The 19,948-nt window shown below is 41.4% G+C and overlaps 1 protein-coding gene across 2 annotated transcripts in view; it reads left to right on the forward strand.

The window, feature by feature from the left end:
• Positions 1 to 2,522: 2,522 nt before the first annotated feature.
• The window catches only part of WIPF1 (WAS/WASL interacting protein family member 1), a 62,900-nt gene continuing 45,474 nt past the window's right edge, over positions 2,523 to 19,948 (forward strand). Inside the window, exon 1 of one of the 2 annotated variants that reach the window (XM_088135794.1) lies at positions 2,523 to 3,283. The gene's annotated coding sequence lies outside the window, so the exon portion shown is untranslated. The remainder of the gene's footprint in view (positions 3,284 to 19,948) is intronic. The other variant, XM_088135792.1, reaches the window with a different exon arrangement.

Raw genomic sequence — 19,948 nt, forward strand, 5'->3', positions numbered from 1 at the left:
CAGGGCTGCATCATTTCCATACCAAGAAAGTTACAGCTGCTAAACTTCTACCTCCCTTGCAGCTGTTAAAGGCACAGGAAAAGGTTTCACCTCTTAATCTTTCTCCTTGCACAGTATAAATGTATAATGCCAATGAATGTTCATTTTCTAGTTTTAAAGCCATCATTTTTAACTAAGGTTCTCTCTTTTTTTTCTAAAAGGGAGCCCTGTGTTAAGGGTTTGCCTACCGTTAATTGTAGAATTAACTTAGCAGAAAAAGAAAAAGGAGGGAGGGAGGCATAGTGATATACTGTAAAGTTAAGGACTTGGGCATCTTTGGAATACCGATATGAATATCAGCCTGACAGCAGACTGCAGTTCAAGGGGAACAGCCTTGAAATCTTAGCCCTAACTTTCCTTCCAGAATGCCATATTAAACACAGACATAAACCAAAAGAAAATAAGGAACAAAAATCCTCATGTTCTTCCTGTCCTTTTTATGGGGAAATGTGTAAATGTTATTAAGGTCCTATAACCAGGAAGTGGCAAGACATGCAGTGGCAGCAAGATCAGGCTGTGACAATCAACTTTAAGGGGCTGAACTGTACATTTACAGCTGCTCTACGTAGTTATGCATAAAGGCCTTGCTTATTTAGCCATTTTATGAATTTTAAGTGTATGAGTCTCAAAGACAAGAGCTATGCCTGGTGTGTGTTTATTGTGGTTGCATAAAGTACAAAGTTTAAGTTTTATTAAAAAACAAACAAACAAGCCAAATGAAATTTTCACTATCTGCATTAGCCAATTTCAGTAGTTAGAGTTGTTCCCAGCACGAAGAGGAAAAGTCTATCAGAAACAAAAAGAAGTGACAGATTGAAGCAAGTGTGAGAAACTAACTCAAAAAAACCTCGCCTCAACTATGTTTAGGGCAATATGGGACAGAGAGAAACTTGAACAGGCTTTCAAGATTGATGCCAGCCGTTTGAGGTAGGCCAGATCAAGAAATAGACACCACAAGGATTCCAGGAAGGCTATGTAAGTGTTGTAGGATATGGTAACTGAATCTTGCAAGCCTGTCCAAGTTTCTGTCTCTCACATCTTTATACTAAACAAAATCAAGGTGGGATTATTGAGTTTCTTTCTCAAGACAGTATAATCTTTTCTGCAAGGCATTTGTTAACTGTTTCATATTTTCGTTTCTAAATTCCTTTACAAAGACAGAATGAACTAGAATCAAAAAGCTCTTATGTTCATTCAAAATACCCATAGTTTATTCAATTAGCCCAGTGTTCTTGGTTTGTATAAACTTGACATAAACTATCATCACCAGCTGGGTTCAACTCTAACCACTAAAATGTGTGGTTGACTAGGATATGATTCAGTGTGCCACACAAACATGTTTCTTGAAACAGCGGCATTTTCAAACTCCCTATTTAGTATGAAGCATTTCTAAAAGTAGGTTCCCTAATGGCACCTCCAAAACAAAAGCAATCCTTTGTGTTATTATGAGGACTGAAAGGGGAGTAGCTTAGTACAGCCCTGCATGATTCACAAACACCAAGTCATGCTCTACTACATGGATGCTCTGGCTGAGCCCCAAACAAGCCATTGTAATTTGTGAGCCAGAGTTTATGGCAGGGTTACCATCTCCCTTAGCAGTTCTGGATGTGTCCCTTCAAGGATGCCACCAAATCACAAAAGCCTATTCAATACTTGTGAGCAATCCTATCAACTGTGTTTTAATTGAAGCTTAATCAAGTCTAAATGTATTCGTAAATTAGATTATATTATCTATATCTTGGCTGGCCATGCACAGTTTTTGAGATGTGGCCTTTTGTATGTCATCTAAATTTCAAGCGTAGCCCTTTGTTTCTTCAAGATTGTGCCTTATATGTGAACCAGACCAATTGTGCCTTTTTAAATCATGTGGGCTTGCTCGCTCGCTCTCTCTCTCTCTCCCCTCCTTTGAGTCAGTCTTGACTCCCAGTAACTGACTGGACAAGTCCCTGAGGTTTTCTTGGCAAGTTTTCAGAAGTGGTTGCCATTGCCTGCTTCCCAGGGCTGAGAGAGAGGGACTGGCCCAGAGTCATCCAGCTGCCTTCATGCCCAAGGTGGGGCTAGAACTCTCGGTCTTCCAGTTTCTAGCCTTTAATCACTACACCAAAATTGACTCTGAAAGATGGTTAACATACAGCAAATGATGAAAATAAGCACGGGCCCTGCCAATGCTGCCTGCTACAGCTCAGTCATTTCTTGGTTTGCAACGTATCTTGTTGGGGGGAACTGCTGAGAGAAAACAATAGGCCAGCTCTGCAGTGTATTCCATCGTAGTTTTTTTGCACTTCAGAGATGGCACTGAATCTGGTTTGGAGTCCCAGTCAAAAATGCTCTCTGTATCCCAAACTGCAGCAGAGACCAAACTAAATCCACGAATCCATCGCCCAAGTAAACACGCGTGCCTTTCTTCTTATGCTATATTCATAACCCTCTTTTCTGAGACCTGTTTGGCAACGTCACCTACTCCTTTTTCCAAGGCCGCCGGCCATCACTCCATCTTGCTACTGATGTGCTCGCAGAAGTGCCTGCTTTTCCACCCTGCCAATTCGGCGTGCTCCAGATTCTGGCGGCGGCGCCAAAAACGCCGGACCGCATTTCCAGTTGCAGCAGCCACGGGGCAAAGGGCAGGGTGAGGGCAGTTGCTTCGGGCGGGGGGGGCGCCTCCATACCGAGCCTGCTCCCTAGGGCGGGGTGGGGGGCGATGCGGCTGGAAATCAAGCCCGTGTACTGTAAAGCGAGGGGGGAGACAGAGCCCCGGCGCAGAGCGAGCCCAGAAGGAGCCCATCCTTCCTTTTCCTGCTGCAGAAGAGCGAGATGCTGGCAAAGTCCGCGCACATCTCCCCGCCCCTCCGGCCGAAAGGTCCCGGCTGCAGCACGGGCGTTGCTTCCTCCCGCTCCCCCTTTGGAAGCAGGGCGCCTGGGGGCCAGCCCCGCGCAAATCACCGCCAGGGGAGCAGCAGCAGCTGGATCCCTTCTCCGGCCTCTCCCCGCCCCTTCTCTTCTTTCCTGGGTTGACCCCGAGCGCAGGCGGGCGAGGAAGAAAGGATTGGAAGGGGCTCCCGAGAGGTGGGGCTGGCGGTCTCTCGCCTTCCTCTTTCCCTGCCCCGTCGGCCGAAAGGGTTAACAGGCAGCTGACAACATCGGCCGCCGAGCCCCGCTGGCTTGCCATAAACATCTGGGGAGAGCTCTGGCCATTGGCAGTCTCTGAATGGCTCCAGAAGGAAGGAAAGAGCGCGGAGAAGTTTAGGTTGGTATTTTTCAGACTGGGGGCGGGGGGGGGGGGAAACGGGCTGTGCAGCAGCAGCAGCAGCTAAACACTAATTCAGCGGTGAGTTTGTCTTCTCAGAACGAGCGATCTGTTGGGATCTGGAGCGTTTGCGCTGTGTTTCTGGCCCCTTCTTGCTTGTCGCGATCGCTTGCCGCGGGGGGCGGGGGAGCAATCCAAACTCTTGGGCGCCCTCTGCGCCCTCTCCGCCCCGTTTCAGCCGCAGACTCTGGGCGATCTCCTCCTACGCGCTCCCTGGGGCTCCCAGCGAGCCTTGATTTCCACTCTGGAATCTTTCCGGAAGCCCTTGTAAGCAGCCCCTGCTGGTGGAGAAAGTATATTTATTCGTTTATTTTGCAAAGCGAGTCTCGCTCATTCGGTATTTGTCGGAGGTGCCGTGGTTTTCGCTCTGAAGTTCACTGCCTGGCTATAAGTACACCGGGGGGGAGGGGGGCGGATTTTGCTGCAGCTCTTAATGTGCATAGATGGGAAACAGTGAACTAGCAAAGCAGTCAGAGGATCGGAGATGTGCACCCATGTTAGCATCTTTATTTTTGCCAGTTTACCATTATTTCATAACCTGTACCAGTCACTGTCTAAATTTGACCTGGCCAAGTCCCAATCCAAGCCATGGACGTTGCATTCATGGTTTGTGTGTAAGATTTCCTTTCTGATGTTATCTCCACCCCCACCCCCAAGAAAATTGGGGGGATTTGCAAGATCGACTAGAAAAAGAAAAGGGGGAAGGAAGGGATGCTAGATGGGAAATGCAAAAAGGAGTAGTTCATAATGCATCTCAGATACCACTTTCAATTGATTTCTGCTGGCCTTTTTGTTTCATGAATATGTTTTTATGGGAGCACATGTGTGCGTGAGCCATTGCAGCTCTAACACCACAACTATCTCCTCAGCAAACCTCAAGTGCAGTACAGGAAATGCCTTGAAATGAAAGGCAGAGTTCTGCAAGTGTGCCAATGTATCAAGTTGTTGTACACCATTTGCGGAGTTTCTCAGTGTTTGGCTTATCTGAAGACGGCTTTGGACTATCTGAGATCTGTTGCTGCTTCTTAAAAGGTCCTCTTGATGTTTAAGTCTGCAGTATGCAGGCATTTCCTTCAATGAGAAATACTGTTGTTGCCCAGCACTACCTTCTTTTGTATCTGTGCCGTAGCTGATCTGCAATAATCCCCACAGTCACAAATAGGAGCAAAGAGACTTTTTAAAAAATCTCCTCACTGCCATCTAATGTCATCCTGGTTTTTCCAGACCAATTCTTATGCCTATTCTGAGCAGATGTTAGCAGATGGATAGGATGCAACAACCAAGCTGTGTTCCTAACTGTACCCCAAAGGGTTGCAGTTTAGATCTTTACCTGTTTCACATGCAGAAGGTTCCAGGTTTAATCCGTTGGCATCCCCAGATAAGACCAAAAGAAGCTACTCTCTGAAACCTTGGAGAGCTGCTGTCTATCATTTACATGGTTCACAGGTTATGCTAAGTAGATATGTTTTAAACATGGTTTGCTAAATAAGCCATAGTTAGTTGGGTGCACACAAGTCACTTGTGGCCCACAAGCTTCCACCCACCCACCCCGGCTATTATTGGTAGTACAGTTTCCTACAACTGTGAGGGAAGAAAAGTAGAAAAGCTGTAGTGCTCGTCCTTGCAAATCGTGCCTACCCCGCTTTTGGAAGCAAAGGCACCCCTGCCCGCTCTACCAGCTGGGAGGGAGTTTTGCCCTGCCCACATAGGTCACAAGCCCTTCCCCTGCTGGGCCCTCAACTTCTCCTTAGTTGATCCCCCCTGCGCTAAGTCAAAATGCAGCCAACCCTTTTTAGGATTTAGAGTGATGTGTAAACTTACCCAGAGGAGGCAGGTGGACCATGGATCTGACATGGTACAAGGCAGCCTCCTGTTGAGGCCACTTCATGTGGCCATAAGATCTCAATGACTTCTGCAGTTTTCCTAACTTGACAGGGCTTAGGAAGGGCTCTGAAATGAAGGAGTTAGGAAAGTTATCAAAACTGTTGCAATTCTTGTTCCTTTTTGTGATTTGGGCAATCAGTACAACTCGGCTTCTAATAGCCTGCAAATCTGTACTGTTTGTTCCTGGGGAAGAGAAAGCTTGTGTTGAAACTAGATTGACGTTGGGGGAAAAACCAGTGAGCTGCAGAGAGTTGAGTCTGGTACGGCAAAAGGGAATCGGAACAATAAATATGTATATAAAGAAGAGGGAATGAGAAGAAAAACCAGAAGAGCTGGCAAAAAGGAAGCAGGATGAGTAAATGATGTCATTTCTTAGCTCCAATGAGCTGCTTGGTTTCAAGTCATATTCCAATTTCCTCTTTGGTTATTCTTGTTGTCTTTCCCCTTTTTCTCTCTTCCTTCAGTATCATTCCTTATGGTTCCTGTGAGTATTTGCCTGCAGTGCATGGTTTTCTAGTTTCTTTTCTTACATTGAGCTGTGTGCATATGTTATAAGAACATATGAAAAAGTATATGAATTTAAGGGGCTGGGAGGGGTGAGACTTAGGGAAGGGAATTAATAATGTAATAATAATTTTAAAAACTGACAAAATTGTGACTCCAGTGGATTGTACTCCAAAGAAAGTATGAATAGTGTGAATAGTTTTCATAATATCACTTTGTGTGACTCATGCACTCTTGAGTCTATTAGCTATTTCTTTCCATAACCAAATAATGGATTTTTCAGCCATGAGATGATACCCCAGATTTTCTGTACAGTAATTCTTTTCATTGAGCAAGGGTGAGAAGTATTTGACCTGTGGGCATGCCCCAATTTTCAAGCCTCTTGGTTTGGATCTCCTGATATTAATCAGACTTTGCCTCTTACTAACACTGATCTTGGTTTCTTGATATTATTTTATCCAACCTGCTTAGTTTCCTTGGGGAACTTCCCCAGTTGGAGAAAGAGAATACAGAATACAAATGTTTTTGCAGAGGTCCAACTCAGTCCTAAACCCTCCAATGCTTTAGCAAGGCCATTTTTGCTGTGGTTGCATTCTAGAATCCCTACAGGATCCACAAATCTGAACTGGAAAAACGTTCCTAACTCCTCTCATGGAGAACAGGATTCACACAATATGTCAGCCATAATGTAGTTAGTTTCTGCTTCCTATCTTGTGATTAATCCAGTAGTGCCAGATTCAGCAACCATGCTTCAGAAAATGATGGGTTAGTGTGATGAGTAAATCCAGGCTAAGAATTTGTAATCTCAGTGGTGACTACACTGTCACCACAGTAGGAGCTGAAATGACCATATTTGGGTGCTGGTGTCCTCATCAAGGAATAGGGTTATGCCTTGCACCTCAAAGCATACAACTCTTTTGCTTTGCCCTTGAGGTTATCATTTTAGGTCCTATTCCTGGAGGTAGTTCTACTGAACCCAGGGGGTATGCTGGCCTTTGAGAATTCCCATTGACCAAAAGGCATTACTTTCACCAAGCTGATCTCTGGGTGAGCTGATCTCCAAGTCCCATAGCTCCCATTCACCATTGTTTCAGGCTGAGCTTGCTGGGGATAATTGAATTTGCAGGAAGCACCAGGTTGGGGAAAGTTGTACTAAAGTTTACAGTTATTTTAAATTTAACCTCTAAAAGTAGCCTTTAAGCAAGAACAATATTCAGACTATTATTTGTAGGTCATACAGAATTGTGAATCCTGGTGTGCAGGCAGAAGATTCTTTTTCTTTCTCCCATAAAAATGGCTGAGTTTACACATGCCATCAAACTACGGGGTTTAACTGGTTTGTTGAATAAGCCACAGTTGCTCACTGCTCTGAGCATAATCCATGGTTTTCAAACCAGTGGCAGGTTTTACACATGACATATTTAACTAAGACCAAATAAACTTTTATTATGATTTAGTGCATGAACCCACATATAGTTTTTAAAGATGTATTTTTTACATTTGTTTGTCACCCATTAAAATGAATTGTCCCAGGGCTAGTCACACAGTGCACCAAGTCACTATATAGTTTTTCTGATTTTGTCTCTTCACTGAATCTGTTGTCTTGTGGTTGGTCAACACAGCATAGTTTGTTGACCAAGATCCAAAAGAATCTGACATAATCTGACATAATGATCATAGCTTAGCATAGCCTGAAAACCCAGTCAGTTCCTATAGTGTTGTGGGGAATTCACCAGTTCCTTGCTAGCTGGGGAATTCTGGGAGTTGAGGTCTACACATCTTAAAGTTGCCAAGGTTGAAAAACACAATGCTAATGCTGTTCCTAACCTTGGAATTGGAGCAACTGACTTTAGAGGAGGAGTTTAGGGCCAAAATAGGTTCCCAAGTAGTATGTTAAGTATCAGTTGGGCTAAAATACTCCATCCTGTCAAATGAAAAGTCATGAGATTTAGGCTCAGCAGTTGGGTAAAGCTGATAATCTTAGCAGATTTAAAACTTCAGCCCTGAGTTCAAAGCAGAAATCTAATAAGTGGCATGTTGAATTTGCCAGTTTGGTAAGCACACTGTAAACAAAGATGAAATGTATCTGAAAGTTAAATCCTCGATACTGGATAAGCAAAAGTATATTGGAGGCAAAAACAATTTTCATAAGTTATTTGGGGCAGATGTGCAGCCCAGATTCTGGCATGCATTTGCTTATTCTAGGAAGCCATGTGCTGTTTTTTTCCCCTCCCAGATTGATCTTTAATTTATTTTCTTTTGTTGCAAGAGTTATGAAAAGTGCTGTTGTTTTGGAATTGCAATGAACAGAAGTACTTTTGCTACAGATTTCTCAGCTTCAGAGCGTTATAAGACATTGTTATGGAACTGTGAATGATGCACTCAGTATCCTTTGGGAAACAATACAGTTCTGGTACATAATCGTGTAGACTAGTAGTGAAATAGCTGTGAAAGATCCTTTGATAGTGTTTATGTGATAACATTAAAATTACCCCAGCGGGGCTAGTCCCTACTAGCCTGGATGGCAGTGTGGCTGTCTCTGAAAGCCATGTGCTGGGAGACCAGTGGGCTTTCTTGTGCAATTGGTTGGCCACTGTGAGAACAGACCGCTGGACTAGATGGGCCAGGGGTCTGATCCAGCAGAGCACTGCTTATGGTCTTAAATTCTCTTGCTGCTAATGGTAGAACATGCCCACTGCTCCACTGAAGAGAATGTAACTTGTGATTCAGACACAGATGACTTCTTTCATATGAATTGAACAGGCTTTAATATTTTCCTTGCATTTCATTTTTCCTTCCCTGTGGTTTGATATTTGCAAGATGGAGTAAACATGGCGAATACATACCTTCCGGGCCAGGTTTCTTTGAGGTGTATTGGACTGCAGCACAGACAAGTGGCTGCCAGGATCCTTTTTTTTGCAGGCATTGAAGCACCCCACCACCAAAATTTTGATTTTTTTATGGGAGGGATTAAGAGGGGAAAGTGCATAACTCTTGCAGAGGGTTAAGCTACCCATTTCATCCCTTAAAACATCTTCTTGCCACACAAAGTGGAGCATTTACCTATTTGGGGAAATTCAAAAGACAAAAACGATACTTTACATTTGACTGATATATATCTGATTCCTTTAATTTTCCCCAAAGTCTCCAAAAAGCCAACCATTTTGACTCTGCCCATCCTGGTAATATAATGACATCACTGGTCATGTCCATATATTCTTATAACCTGCCCCCTGGGACCTTTCTCTAGATTATAACACCTTTTTTGGAAGTTGTAGTCTCAACACATCTGTTGAGGGTTTTGAGTCAGAGAAGGCTCCGTACGCTGCTTACATTCATGAAGCAGGGTCTTGTCCAGGCAGTCACCAGGAGTCAAGACTGACTTGAAGGCACCAAAAAAAAAAAAAAAAAGATATGATGGGTGTGGTGTCTTTCGTTATACAGTCTTATCTGAACTAGTGTGCAGCTCCTGGCCTCAGTAACTGTGTAGGATCTGGGCTGGTTATTATTTGGATGGGAGGCCACCGGGCCATATCAAGACTGTTGGCTAAACCTGGAAGTAAAATAACATCCTGGAAGAAGGCAATGGCAAATTACTTCCATATTGTTGCCAATAAAGGTGCTTGAATGTTGAGTTTGACACAGACAAAAATCGTAGCCTCCCTGGCTTCCCACTGACTAGTGATCAACTCTTGGGTTTATTCAAAAGGAAGCTGTCCGCCCCCCCCCAATAATTACCAGTGAATAGTGTTACTGTGGGGGTGTTCTTTACATTAATTGAGAATACAGTAATAGAGGAAAACCACCTGGAAAGTGAATGAGCAGGAGATGCAAATAATGAAATTTACGTTGCTGAAACTGATGCAGGAAAGTGGGAGCTGCTGCTGTTCCTTCAGGGATACAGGGATGAGCACATTTGTCCTACTTCTGCATGTCCAGTCTGCAGGAAAGAGCCTCTTTTGCCCATGAAAGTTCACTTTGCAAGTGAGGACTCAGGAAAATCAGGGCCTTAAATCAGTGGAGACTCTCCATGGGAAGTGATGCTTTGTCCTGCAATCTCTATCTGTGAAAGGAATGGAGCTAGCATTGCTGATGGAACAGTATTAGAAGTCCTCTTGCTAAATAATGTTTAATTTTGAAGAATGTTAGGAAATCAAGCTTTCTGAGCAGTTTATTTGTCTGTTTTTTATATAATGAGAGGGAGTTATTTTTTTAAAAAAATAGTATTTTGGTAGACCCTGCAATTTTCCTGCCAAGTTTAGTAAGCTATACATTCTAGTTATTTTGTAAGCATGGTCCCACACTATAAAACTTGGCATTGTTTATCTTTAAAGGCTGATTTTATTTGATTTTTCAAAAATCTGAACTATGGACTTGTTTATTTTTGTACATTTTTGGCCTTGACTTTCAACCAACTTTTTAAGGAGGCCTACAGTTGAAAAAAACCTACAGTCCTAAGTATGTCTATCTGCACGGAAGCAATTAGAGATTATTCCCCAGTAATTGAGTTCAAGGTTGAAGGACAGTTAAAACATTCAACTTACAATATAATAAATCTTGAAGGACAGCATAAACCAGTTGCTGTGAACAGGAAGCAGCTCATTCATGTAAATCTTAAAAATCAGATATTATAATGAAATATTGCCACTTCTGCAAACATTAAAAAAGGTGTTCTAGTGACTGTAGGGAAATTTGTATATCTGAATAACCCTCTCTAACAGCTGTGTGCATTGCACAAAGCCCAGTTGTCTGGTTCACTTGGTATGAAAAATGGGTCAGAAACCAGTGGCAGCCAACCATCTGGTAGTCATCCGGGCTACATCTTGGAAATAACATTTCCGAAATACTCTCTGAAGACTGTCAGATACATGTGTCAAAACATTCTTATTTTATCAACCCTTGTTCCAGGTTGATAAGAAACCCCAATTATTTTGGGCCCAGGTTTATGTTACTTAAATGTATTGTTACCAAATCTGGACTGTAAAAACAGGCAATCACTTGCTATAAAATATAAAATATATTTTATATATAAATATATAAATATAATAAAAAATATAATAAAAATATATTTTATATATTTATATATAAATATAATATAAAATATAGCAAGAATTCAAATATCTAAGTCCCTTATATTGCTTTTGCTATTCTGAGACGCTGGCTTGGTTTTAGTGGTTTGGAAAAATTCTGGGCTTCTCCTCCTCTGATTTGGTTTGATTTCTTCAGGTTTTGGGTCAAGCCTTTACACTGGAACTGGTTTATACTTGCTCTAAAAATGGGAGCGCTATTATGTTGGCTTGGTGCTGTGCTAAACTAGAATGGGTTTGTTTGTTTTGCATAATGTATGAACTTAAGTAAATTGTGATTTATTCAATATAAGATTCCTAAATAACCTGTTGGTGTGGTATGATATGTGAATTCTGTCATGGGTTGCTCTAAAGGAAGGTGAGCCTGAGAGTTTTGGAACACTAAACCATGGTTTGGCACTTCCTCTAAACCGTTTCTTTTTAGGAGGATATGGATTTATTTTAAAAAATATATAAGATTTTGCATTTCTAGAGGAACATTCACTTACTTTAAAAAGTGTGGATCTTTTTCTCAAATAATCCAATACATAGCAACTTAAACAATATCCAGTTTCTTAAAGTAAAAATAATCTTCTTAAAGTTAGCTTTGCTAACAGAAGAGCACGGGGTACTGACTCTTTCTTCTAATGTGCTCTGAATAATGTTGCTTACCCTGAAAGGAAAAAGTGTGATGGATGTGTATGTTATGTCTGCTGAATATTTAATGAATGGCCTTTCTGTCATCAATAAGAAAACAGTAATGTCAGTTAAACACAAAGAAGAATAAAAATAGTTGTTTGCAAAACAAGAACCACAGATAGAGTTTTATGCAAAAGTGACTTGTCTGGAAACCCCCTCAAGTACAGAATTCTTAGTCACAGGGGGGAAATGTAATTGTCCCCAACTCTTGAAATGGTTCCCTAGAGCTGGGGTAGGCAAGATGGTGCCCATAGGCATCAATCTTTTGCAGACACTTCTAATGCCCTGCCAGAATTTCCTCCCCACTTGACTTTAAAATACTTTAAACATGAACAGTCAATTGTCAAAAATAAATGGGAAGCTGGTGTCCTGCAAAGCATCAACGTCTAGCTTCATCTTTATAAATGCTCCTGGGTCCCTCATAGGCCCCAGAGGTATTCTGAGAAAATAAAAATAGTGGATGGCTGCAATCAGAGTTTTTTCCAAAAATGTGCATAGCTGCTCAGAAAGGAAGAGGAGGGTGAGTCAGAAAAACGGAGAACTTCCAAGAAGGCTAGAGAATGTGGTTCAAAGCAGTCTCACTCTTTTGCCTGTTGGAAGATGAGAGTTTTGTGATAGGCCATGCCAACTCTTAAGAGCTATTTTGTAAAGTTCCCCAAAATAAGCATTCAGAATTTGAGTTGTGCTTGCCATGAAGCATTGTGAAATAATCTGACCAACCTTCTTACTTCCTGGTCTTGTAACTTGTAAAGAGGTTGGCTGACTGTGTGGCCATACCTCCTCAGCTTGGTCACCTCTACATTCAGCTGGCCTTTGCTGTCTGATTCCCATGAGAAAAAGAAGCTGCAAACTGGAAATCCCTTATGGACTTTTTGTGTAAAATTGAAAAAAATGAACTTGTGATTTATGGTTTTGATGATTAAACAGGATAGATTATAGAAAGGAGAGAGTCATGATGTAACTTTAGAGAGAGAGGTTAAAAGATAATTGTAATAATAATAATAATTATTATTATTATTATTATTATTTATTGGATTTCTCCCCCGCCCATCTCCCCCACAATAGGGGACTCTGGGCAACTTACAAAAAACATTAAAACTATAAATATATCTAAAACATATAAAACATCCAAAATTTAAAACAATAGTAAAAAAGGAAGATCCAAGGAGATGGAAAATCAGGCTGCGGAGAGCTGGCCACTATGGGGCCAGCTTATACTTATACTTATGCAGGTAGTCTTTGACTTACGACCATTCATTTAACGACTATTTGAAGTTACCATAGCGCTGGAAAACGTGATGACTGGTCCTTGCACTTATGACCATTGCAGCGTCCCTGCAGTCACATGATTAAAATTTGGGCACTTGGCAACTGGCATGTATTTATGACAATTGCACCATCCCAGGGTCACATGATCTTTATTTGTGACCTTTCCAGGGGGCTTCCAACAAGCAAAGTCAATGGGGGAAGCCAGATTCCCTTAATGACCACAGCAAAAAGGTCATAAAATCAGGTGCGACTCACTTAATGACCGCATTGCTTAGCAACAGAAGTTCTGGTCCCAATTGTGGTAATAAGTCGATGACTACCTGTAACTGCTGTGAAGAATATTGGAAGCTACTTCTTTATGCCTTTAATACCTTTCTTTATATCTTGTTCTTTTTTTCCCCTACTTTATTCTGTTTTCTTATTGCACTTTTAGCTTTTTCTGTTCTTTTTTTTTTCACTTACTCTATTCTAATTTAGTTTGTAACAGTTTTTATTATTCTTAAAACATTTAATAAAATTTATATTTAGAAAAAGAGAAAAAGAAGCTGCAAACTAGTTACATGGCTTCTAAAATAGGAAGTTTCCACAGATTTATGAGTTTTTCTCCTGGGGAAATGAGCACAAACTTGCAGAGATAACTTTTTTTTTCTCCTGTTTACCTACAGGTCCAAATATTTAATTTTATTAAGCATATCCTTTGATCATGATACAGTACATGTTGGATTGACAGAGAGCTGTCTACCTTACCTTTCCCTTCCAGATGATTAGAACTGCCTTCCTTCCTTACACATCTCAAATACTATTATTTACGTATCTGCATTTTGTATATTTGCAATTATTAGCAGTTTTGTATCTGTGAGCATATAAAATCATTGTCCAGTACGACGCAAAGACTCAGGTGGCTGAATTTAAAAAGAGGGGCAGGTGGTTGGGAATGGAGGCCAAACATTTACGGAGAACTGAGTTGCAGTGGGCAGGATACTTGGGCCAAGTGGGTAGAGCTGTATTGTGCTGATGGACAGGCTGGATTTTCTGTTGTTCTTCCCTGGGCAGGGGTAGGGGTGGGCATGGGAGGGGAACTGGCTATTCTTTTTTTCTAAATTGTGCTAAACTTATTTTAGGGCATACGCTCCAGACTTCTTGTGTTTCTGAATTGACAAGATCCTACCAGGAGGATGCCTTGTCTTGGACAAAAGTAATAGCAGCTGGCCCTAGGATGTACTTGTGACTGTCAGCAGCTCAGAAACAAAAGATAACAAAGACAGGATTCTGTTGATTGTTGTGGATACTACAAGAGTAGAGAAAGCATTTTGGCCTGTTGCCTCCACTTGTCCCATATTTATGGTACAGTGCTAGGAACATACATACTTATGTATTTAATTATTCATTGTTGTTGTCATAAGGAAAACCCGTACTACTTTTTCAGTTGAATTTCAACAACTTAATGTTTTTAATGTTATGATGCACAGCTGGACTTTATGATATTTGGACAGATGCCTTTCTCTGTGCCCTAATTCTGAGTGTTGTCTTCCTATTGCACAGCCTTCCCCTCCATGGCGACCTCCAAATGTGCTAAAATTGCAACTCCTGAATTCCCATCAAGAGTTGGGGAAAGGTTCACCAATCCAAATTTCTAGCCAAATGCTGTTCATTTGGCTTTTTCTATGTATAATTATAGCGGCATTTCAGCCCATTGATTGTTTTTTAAACATTTGCTATGTCACATGAGCACTTGTGCAACAGCAGTCCTTTAAATAGAATCAGAATAGATTTCCAGAACTCCTCATTCTCAAAGGAATCTCTATGATTGAAAATAAGTAAGGGAAAAGGGTTATTTTTTCCTAGAAGTGTGTTGTTTTTCTCATTCTTGAAGGCTCATGACTAAACCCACTTAATTAAACCACACCAGTGGGTTTTTATACTAACTGAATTACTCTTGCATTCATATGCTATTAAAGTGAGTAAATACTTATCTACTTTAAATGATTTTACATTTCTTCTGAGAGATCTATGAACCTCTCACTTTGGCAGACTTTCAGTGCTGTAGAATTCCAGCACTAAAAAGCAGTGATTGTCAAGAAGGCTCCACTGAGAGCACATGAGGCTGAAAATGTTCCAAACTAAATGTACTTTACATAAGGAGGTGTCACACCGCGCTCCTGCCACCTGAACAGAGAAGACTTGTCTGAACAGTGATAGATTGACAGTGCAATGAGCTGCTCTATTTTATTTTTATATATTTTAGTTTTATCCCAGATTAGTGCCCCCTAGATCTACAAGTTTCAGAATTCTAGTCTGAACACATCTAGAGGGCACCAAATTAGGAGAAAGTGGTACTACGAAGTAATTGCGTTGCTTTGATTCCCATGCAGTTCACAGTATGTGTTTTGCTGAGAAGGAGATTCCAGTGAGTCCAATGGGGTCTGTTCCCAAGTAGGATACCTCCATTTTGTTCAGACCCCAAACGTAAAAAACATAAAATTGGGGGTTGCATGGCTCTTGTAGTTTTGATTAATTTGAATACCTGAATAATTATTTGCACAGAAAGTGTGATTTTTCTCAAGAAGGGTGTTTTAATCATCTCTAAAAGGGCTGGATAAAAAGGTGGTGCCTTAGATGCTACAAGTCTTGAGTTTACCTTCAAAGAATAATGCATGAATAACATCTCCATTGCCCAACCAGAACCAGACATCCCAAATAAACATTGTCTTAACTTCTTTACTTCCCCAGTGAACATATTGCTTCTCTTCTCCAAATACGTAGCTCTTTCAGCTGGTTAGTATGGTTATACTACCTCACTCTGTGTCCAAATGTTCCATTGCTTTAACTCATTAAAATAGGAGGAGCCTTCTGACATTATTTTATTTGATCCTTTTAAGAGACTTATTTGTGCATGCTGACTCAAATCTCAGCCCTCCCTGTACTTGAAAACATTTAGAAACCTAAGGATCATTGCTTAAAAATATGACATTTTATTCATTTTCCTTGGTTCTGGCCTTGCCTTACACTGTTGAGAAGCAATCTGCTTCAGGTGGCACATCAGAAATGGGAAGCCCATGAGACAGACAGCCTTAAGTGACTCCTTAGCTATATTGGAGTTAAAGTAATATTTTTCTCTTTATTTCAACAACATCCAGGTAGCCTTGACATATATAAAAGCTGTTAGCCTTTGTCACCCATCACTTTGGAGGGAAGTCAGGTGAGGTCTGACTCCAGCCTGGAAGAACTCCTTTTGCTATGAAACCTGTCTTTTAGCTGCCAGTGAGAGTGGGCTATTTAAAGTTTTGCAAGGCATTGCCTATAGATATATATGATTAAATACTCTTATGGCCTGGAATCTGTTCCTGTATCTCATATGCTTTACTGTGTCTCCAGAACTAATATCCACTGTTCCATAATTTGCAATAGTTCATATTGCTGATAATTAATAAATGGAAACATCAGCAGGGGTTACAGAGTGTAGCTACAACAACCAAGTCCCAGGTGATATTACATAATAGACCATATCATTGCATCTCAAACCACCTGGGACTGAAAAGTCATCACTTCTGTGGATTTACCTGGTGATAATGGGGCACCTTCAAAAGCTTGGCTGAATGCATGCCCTCAAAGCGATTTTCTTTAAGATAGTCAACACGTAATATTATGGAAACTGTTTTTCTGAAGACTAACATGTATTAATTATTTTCAGGGATCTTGCTTTTAAATATTTAAGAACAGATAAATCTTAAAAGGGAAAATAATTTTTACTCTGTTGAATTTTATTAAGATACAAATGATGATGAGTTCATGCACCATTTTGGAATGATGAGTTCCATGGAAGTTTTAAAAAATAAATGAAAATAGATATTCATGCCTTGGGTGGAACTGCACAAAATATTCCAAATTTGATTGTGTCATGGTTGTATATAAAGCCTTCATAATATGTATTTTAAAGTATTTTTTCAGTGTGAAATCCAACCTTTTCAAAATAGTGGCCCACTTGGTGAATCTTATTAGCAAAGTGTCCACTACTTCCCCAGGACCTTTTTCATAGTACTAAGGAAAATATATATATATACCTCATTATGGTCTAGAACAGTTTTCCCCAACTTGGATTCCCTCCAGAGCTGTGAACCTCAATTCCCAGAATTCCTCAGCCAGATTGGCCATTAATGAGAACTTTGGGAACTGAAGTTCACACAGTCTGGAAATTGCCTAGGTTGGGAATAGCTGGCTTATCACAATATGTGAACCCAGCAATTTTGACTGGTTCATGGTTAAACCAAACCATGATGTAGTGTAATGTGTGTACCTCATATGTATAAAACAGCTTCATATGTGAGCAGTTAGTATTACTTTGGATAACCAATCTGGTAGGAAAAAACAAGTCTAGATGTTCCTCATCAGCTCCTGGAGTCTCCAGAATTGACATCCTTTGACTGGAGATATAAAGGCTAGGCAGTACTTGGCAGAATCCAGTGCTGTTCAATTGAGTCATCTTTTTCGAAAAGAGTAGCAGCACATGTCAATCGTTCTGCCCAAGTGGGTCCACCCACTCTTCCCTTTTCATCCTCATTGTATTCATAAGCTTTGACAATTGTGGCTTGTTCAGATTTGAATAGGCCTACTATCCCTGGTGTGCCAGTCAGAGAAAGATGGACAGTGTCTCATAGGAAGCCTACATCCAGCCCTAAATGCATAGTCTGCAGCCTAGAAAGCATGTGCATGCATATGTACAGCTGAGCTATGGGCCTCTTGTCCTGTTTATTGTTAGCCTCTTTAAACAACCATCCACCGCTTCACATCCTGAATAACTCATGTGGATGATCTGCTGAAGAGGAAGCTCTAACAATTCCATGAATAGCCCATAATAAGAGCCGAACACTTTATTAGAACTTGAAAGAGACTTATTTTCGTTCCATCGTAGTCATCATGAAACAGCTAGTATGGAAAATGAAACACTTCTGCCACTTTTTGGTCCTTAAGGGGCTGTGTCAAAATAACAATCCCGTTTGGTAAGGGAATATCTCCAAATTCCTTATTGCATACAATAGATGTTTTCCCCATGATGTAATGGAAGCTAATTTTTAAATGAATCTGGTGAGCCTCTTGCTAAATGGCAGATAGTTGTATTCTCTCTTAACGCCACAGAAAATGGAAATAATGGTTTATGCAGAGGGGATATAAATAATACGCAACCTCTCTACCTTTGCCCTCAGGAAGTTTCAGTCATTGGCATTTCCATGAAAGGTAGTGAAAGACTCACGATTAAAAAAACAGCAGCCACAAATAGTTAAGGCCCTTACCAGTCACTGGGAGAATTCATATATCACACTAAGCCATCATCTGGTTTTAGGTGCAGCATGCTATGTGAACCTCACTAGTCGAGGTTCTTCTGGTTGACATACCATGGTTTGACATAGTATGTTAGCTTAGCCATGTAATACTGATCTAGAAAGATTAATGAGCTGATTCAATATTGGGTATCTTCTAAGCTAGCATTGGCCTCTTTGGTCCAACAACCAGCTCTAAAATTTCATACCAGGTAAATTTAGTTAATTACCAGGACTTGTAACTCAGTGGTAGAGCATACAGGAGGTTCTAGGTTCTATCACTGGCAAGTCCAGGTAGGGTTGGAAAAACTCCTCTATGCAACCCTGATCTTCTTATCTACTATGAATTTGGCTTACAACTGTGTTTTTCCACTTCATTTGCTGTGAGGAACAGCTTTGAATCTCCTGTTCCCTCCATTTTCCTATCATGTTTAAAATGGATTTTTCATACTTTCCCACATTCATCCCCTGAAGAGAGAGACAACATTTCACCCCTGACATTTAGTCATGAGGGAGTTATGAAAACTGTATTTTTGGATGTGGTATTGAGTCCAGTTTGCAGATTGGTGCTAATGCTTCTTCCTCCCACCCCGAAATCATCCCTGCCAAAACGTGAACTGCTTGTGGTGCCATAAATGGGCCAGCAGATTCCCCCCCTGAAAAAAGTCCCGTTATTGTCAACAAAGAACACTCACATTTTTTCCTCAAGTTTGTAAAAATTAGATCAATTTTAAGCTGAATGCAAGACAACGAGGCAGTGTCTCAGAAGAAGCATCAAGAAACTTCCTGAACTCTTCAACTTCCTTTCAGCTTCTTTTATGCTGAGGGGTTCTGCTGTAAGCAGCTTTTTCCTGGTGATCAAAAGAGATCATTTTGAATTTTTACAGAAAAAATCATTGTTCCAATAGAAATGACTGATTTTTGCATTCTCCGCTTTGGGGCCCAATTTCCAAGTGAGACTTGTGTCTACGCATGCCTGGCCCAGCTGATGTTTTGTTGTCTCTGAGTTTTGAATAATGGAGAGGTTCTGGAAAATCATATAGGAGAGAAAGCATAGTCAATGTTGCATGGTCAGATGATATGACCGAACATGCCCATCTGGCAGCCATTTTGAGAGCACCTACAACAGAGCAACCTTCCAAATGGGTCTGCTTGCCCAGTAATCAACCTTGTAATGAATGTTAAAATAAAACCTTGTTCAACACCAGTTAGAGTAAAAAACAGTCTCACGATCAAACCTTTCCCAAATGGTTTATAGCCCACCACGAAGCAGGCGTGGGTTATTCCTGTCATGAAATGCATTTCTGTGTGCATCACTTCTTACCATTTAACTTACACTCAGATGAAGTTTGAGCATTTAGGCATTAGCATTACATACAGTGGTACCTCGGGATACGAACTTAATGCGTTCCTTGACTCTGGGCGTATCCCGAATTGGTCGTAACCCGACGCAAATTTCCCCATAGGGTTCAATGTAAATCCGGTTAATCCGTTCCGCCCTCTGAATTTGGTCGCACCCCGAAGCAAATTTTCCCATAAGGTTCAATGTAATGACCGTTAATCCGTTCTGGCGTCCGCGGACCACACGTCAGGGGCGGGAGAACGGCCGGGCGCTGCACGGCGCGGTGGGAGAAAGGTCGGGCGCGGCGCGGCAGGAGAACGGCCAGGCGCGGCACGGTGGGCGAACGGCCGGGCGCGACGTGGTGGGCGTACGGCCGGGCGCGGCGGGGCAGGCGAACAGCCGCAGACCATGTGTCAGGGGTGGAAAAATGGCCACGGACCACGTGTCAGGGTGGAAAAATGACCGTACCCCAAGGCGGAGTTCGCACATTGAGGTAAATTTTTGCGGCCGGAGCTGGTTGTAACCC

This window comes from Python bivittatus, unplaced genomic scaffold (genome assembly GCF_059951505.1).
Source record: "Python bivittatus isolate LINGU-HERP-01145 unplaced genomic scaffold, Pbiv_v1 ctg000200_np1212, whole genome shotgun sequence".
Taxonomy (NCBI): domain Eukaryota; kingdom Metazoa; phylum Chordata; class Lepidosauria; order Squamata; family Pythonidae; genus Python; species Python bivittatus.